Source organism: Herpailurus yagouaroundi, unplaced genomic scaffold (assembly GCF_014898765.1).
Source record: "Herpailurus yagouaroundi ecotype Mexico unplaced genomic scaffold, PumYag 308, whole genome shotgun sequence".
Classification (NCBI taxonomy): domain Eukaryota; kingdom Metazoa; phylum Chordata; class Mammalia; order Carnivora; family Felidae; genus Herpailurus; species Herpailurus yagouaroundi.
In genome coordinates this window covers 1,334,947-1,340,482 of record NW_024412525.1, presented here as the reverse complement: position 1 = coordinate 1,340,482, position 5,536 = coordinate 1,334,947, and positions in this window count along the sequence as shown.

Sequence of the window (5,536 nt, the reverse complement as noted above, 5' to 3'; positions counted from 1 at the left end):
CAGCCTAAACTATTTTAAACAGTAAAATAGACTTGGGGCACCTGGCTGACTCAGTCGGTAAAGCGTGTGACTCTCAACCTGGGCGTTGTGAGTTCAAGCCCCACAATTGGGTGTAGAGATTACTTAAAGATCAGATTGTAAAAAAGTAAGATAGACTGAACATGGTCCTCCCCCCGCCTCCCAATACCCACCCTCCCCCTTTTTAAAAAACTCCTTTTAAAAAAATTATTAGTGGTAAGTTATTTGAGATGGAACATCACATTATAGGTTATTTTAAAATAAAAAGTGCATATCTATGTATTAATTGACCAGTTGCTTATTCATTCATTAATTTGTTCATCGCATAAGTATTGAGAACCAAGATTGTGCTGGTTCTGGGGAGGCAGCAGTAAACAAGACAGGCAAGGTTCCTGCCCTCACGGAGTTTCCATCCTTTACAGGTGGGAGAGATAAATAAACAAGTAGGCAATAATTGAAGGTGTCATTCAGATTGCTTAAGAGGTGGGAAGGAATCAGCATAATACAACAGAGAGGAACCCATGCAGGGGAGAGGGGGGAGGGGCTCCATTTTTAGGCACAGCAGGCCTGAAGTAACCAAAGGAATCAGTCATGCTTGCAGGAGAGGGAGCTCCAGCAGTCATGAAGTGGGAGGATGTCAGTGAGTTCAAGGGACAAGGTCAGTCTAGCTGGAGCAGTGAGAGAAGAGGAGAGTTAAGACAAGATCGGCTGCGGTCAGGTCCACGCATTCATCTGTCCGTCTGTCTATACCTATCCACCCGTCCATTTATTTATATACTTTCCCCATCAAAAATCATTTAGGACAGCTTACACAAATACACATCACAGTATGAAACAAATAAACGAAAGAGGGCACAACTAGGAAAATAAAATAAAGCTGGGAGATTAGCATGCAAAATGCCTGTGTCATGACACCCACACACTTGTGAGAAGTAGTTTGCAAATCTAGCTCGGAGCTTCCTAGCAGTCAGAGAGAGAAAAGTGATCACTTAAGTGATTCGTGGTGTGCATGGGATAAAAGCAAACTATTTCCTTAGAAGAAAAATACTTTAGGGGCGCCTGGGTGGCTCAGTTGGTTAAGCGTCCGGCTTCGGCTCAGGTCATGATTTCACAGTCCGTGAGTTCAAGCCCCGCGTTGGGCTCTGTGCTGACAGCACAGAGCCTGGAGCCTGCTTCGGATTCTGTGTCTCCCTCTCTCTCTGCCCCTTCCCTGCTCATGCTCTGCCTCTCTCTGTCTCAAAAATAAAATAAAAACATTAAAAAAAAAAAGAAGAAGAAAAATACTTTAATCTGTCTTGAGAGCAGAGAAAAACCTCATGGTGTCTGTGATGATTTTGTGCTGTGTCATCTTGGCTAAGCTGGACCTTGGATTCCCAGAGTCCCCTTCCCTATGTGGCTCTGGGGAGAACTGGCTGAAAGAAAGTGGTGCATGTAACAAGGTGAAAATGAACCAACAGCTTTTATGCTCAGTAGGTTGGCAGAGCTGGACGCAGTGAGGGGCAGCGGGAGCTGCCAGCAGGTTCCAGCTCGTCCTGTCCTCCCCTCCACATCTAGCTCTTATGTCCTCCGGCCGGCTGTGAAGACAAGAGCAGGCCCAGGCCCACCACACGTGCAGTGGCAGTGGTCTTCTGGGATTCTCCACCGATTCCCCTTTTACACCTGACTCTAGCCCCTAGAAGTGTCTGGCTTTCTAGAGTGCCCCATGAGCCCTGACTGTTCACCGATGCCAGTGCATCAGGAAGGCTGGTTAGTGACACTTCCTCAATCTTTCACTGCTCACCCCAGCTGTGTAATGCTTATGTCCTATAAGAAATCCCTCCATCAATAACACTCATTGTGGTTCTGCTTCCTGCTCAAACCCTGCCTGAGGCAGATACTGCTCAGGGGATGTTGTGTGGCCCATTTGGAAGTACTCCCCATAAATATCCCCACAGTAAACATGATCGCTGGGAGTTTCTTTCAGAGAGTGGAGGACATGAGCAAACCTGGATTGGATGTTAGGCTCGAAGAGCCCTAAGGTGAAGGAGAGGATTGATGTCACTGGCCTGCCAGTCTATCCCATAGTCCCCTGGAACTGCCATGTTCAGTTCAGAACCCGCTAGCCACATGGGGTCATTCAGTGCTTAAAAAATAGCTGTTGTGGGGAGTCTGGTGGCTCAGTTGGTTAAGCCTCCGACTTTGGCTCAAGTCACCATCTCCCGGTTTGTGAGTTCAAGTCTCCCTTCGGGCTCTGTGCTGACAGCTCAGAGCCTGGAGCCTGCTTCAGATTCTGTGTCTCCTCTCTCTGCTCCTCTCCCCCTCTCTCTCTCTCTCTCTCTCTCTCACACACACACACAAATAAATAAACATTAAAAAGAAAATAAAAAATTTAAAGTAGCTGTTGTGACTAGAATACTGAATTTTTAAGTTTTAATTAATTAAAATTAAAGTTAAAATTAAAATCTGGTAACTTGAATGTGTTATTGGAAAACTTTCAAGTATGGTTCAGAACAACTTGAGTATGTGAATCTACATTTTCAACTCTAAATTTTATGAAACCTGAATACATATTCATTATTTCTGCTGAACGTTTATAGTTCAAAATCAAACTAGGCTGTGAGTGTAAAACACACAATAGATTTTTCAAGGCCTAGCACAAAAAAAATCGTAAAATACTTCTTGAAAAAAATTTTAATAGAAATCCCATGTTGGAGTACTATTTTGGATTAAATAAAATACATTGGTAAAATTTCATCTGTTTCTTCTTAACCTTTTTTAAAATGTGGCTATAAGAAAATTTAAAATGATGTATGCGGATTATATATTTCTGTTGGACAGTGCTGCTCTAGAACTCAAGGCACCCCCATGACTGAGATGACTTATCTGTTATTTGTACATCGATTTGTTAGGGAAAGGGACTGAATTAGTCCCTGAATGTGGCTGGAATTCATCTGACATTTTAAAGAGGCCCGGTAACTCTGATTCTCCTGGGCCATCCAGTTTAAATCAGACATTGTCTTTACACTGTGAGGAATTAAAAAAAAAAATTTTTTTTAACATTTATTCATTTTGAGAGAACGACAGAGTGCGAGCAGGGTTAGGGTCAGAGAGAGAGGGAGACACGGAATCCGAAGCAGGCTCCAGGATCTGAGCTTTCAGCACAGAGCCTGACGCAAGGCTTGAACTCATGAACTACAAGATCATTCAACCTGAGCCGAAGTCAGACACGTAACTGACTCAGCCACCGAGGGTCCCCTACGCTATGAGGAATTTTTTTGCTGAATCCATGACACGAATGAGAGACAAAAATATAAACTAAGAAATATATTTCACAATGGAGGCAAAGATGGTTATCAGTCGGTCTCACTGTTTCCTAGGAGAAATTTTGTTGGGAGAATTTAGATCTCCATCTTCATTGCTATTTAGGACAATTTGTGTTTCGGGCAGTTTTGTAGTGGGGCCTGAGATTGATCAGGCCTCTAGGGAGTCTCAAAATTCTGGGTGTAAAAAGCCTTTCTTTGTTGAAAAGACAAAGAGGCTCAGGACATTTTTATAAATGCTGACATTAAGTAACCACAAATTATATGCAAGTAGAATTCCTCCGGGCATGCAATATTGACTAGAGTTAAAACAGCTTTGGTAATATCACTACCTTAATTGGTACTTGCGAGGGTCAAACTGAGGTACTTATGAATAAGAACACAGCTGGGGTGAACTTCTAAAACTTTCTGCAGTAATCAACAAAAATTCTTGTTTTGTCCCATCTGGCACAGAGCCCTACATGGGGTGGGAACTGGAGGGATAAGGGGTAAGGGGTGACTGGCCAGGGGTAGGCTCTACTCTGTGCTTGAGTTTTTAATACTGTCACTGGCAAATCAGTCATGAATGGGAAAAGCTCTGTTCTTATGGTCTAAGTGGAAGCACAATAAATATAAGCCAGAGGGAAAATTTAGAGGAAAGGAAATTATCACACTTAGGAGTAGGCTAGGTGTTCCCTGACATCACTAATCATCCATTTGGCCTCATTCTTTTCATGAAAAGAAACTGTGAATAAGAGCGAACTAGGACTTGACCATCAGACTGAGGGAAGAGCCACTTATGATGAATGGTAGCTCTCTGTGGAAAGTGCTTTATGTTACAATTTTAAACTTACTTCGCTGAGGATTTCTAGCACACAACATACGTTTTATCCGTGTGCTTCAGCCTTTTTTGCTCCTCAATTCACCTGGCCCTTTGGGGGTAACAGAGGTCACTCTGGGAAATAGATTATTGACTCGTACTAAAATATTACTACCAGAAATGGGCAGACTGGGTCGGTTCCAGTGAGATAAAATTGGTGTGAATCCTCGTCACTAGGAAGAGTTTTCACAAACACAAAATTTAAACCATGTTAATGGGTTCCCCCATCGCTAACAAACAAATGCATTCAGCAAAGCAATTGTTTTCTTCGATCCACCATACTTCTTTGCAAGCTATGACCTTTCTTTCTTCTGGATAATAGGTAAGTCTACCAACAAAGGCACTGTGTATCCTTCAGGAGTCAGAGGCCTGGAAAGGCTGGCCGGGGCATTGGCTTTTAGTTGTAGACAATGCAAAGTTTTGGCAGAGGAAGAAGAACTGGGAACTGATTCTGTGGCCCCATGTCCTGACGCTTAGCTCCTTCCGCATGGGGTAGTTTTCAACTGTGCACATACCTTTGTAGCCTCACTCAGGAACAGTGGGTCTGCGAACATCTCCTGGTCTCCAAAATGAAGTGTGTGCAACTCTGGGCATACAAGAGGAAAATGTGGGTTTCCTTTCTATTTTTATCTCATCCCTTTTCATCTATTTTTTTTTCATATGTCTTATACCATACCTAACATAGTAGTAAAGATTTACAAGCCCTTCTTCATGCTTATGATGTCCTAAAAGCTCTGAAATCCAGAAGTTATTTTGTAATTCATTTGGTGACTCAGCCTGAACCGACCTGAATTGATATGTGGCTATTTATAGCTTTTATTTAGCACAATGAGTGTGAGTCATCTGAAAAATCAGGCATTCTCTGCTGAAGTCTTGATGTGCTCTCTTGTGGGGTGTGCCCTAGACCCTCCATCGGGAGCGTTGCATAACGTATGGTGTGTGTACTTTGTTACCTTGCCAAGATCGCAACAGTTCAGTCACAGTTGGTTCTGAGGATTTTGGGTGAGGATTTGGGACCCATAGTTGTGCATAATCTATAGGTGAATAAATATACTTAAGTTGAGGGTTTAGGCTCAAAAGTTTTTTCTACTTGTGATCAAAGGATCTTAGAGTCCACCGCACCAGGCCATAGTCACTCTGACATTGACCTCGTCAGGATGTGGGCCTCCTAACTCCTGGGGCAAGTCAGGACAGGTTCCACATGTGGAGATTTTTTACTGAACTCTCTTGATTGCCACCTTAGGTTAAAGACAGGTAGGGAGAAGGACAGATGTGATGTGCAAACCAAAGACAAAAAGAGTGAAAGGTTCTATGTACCTTTGTGAGAAAAGTGTCATGGCCTGGAACCTGATTAGACATT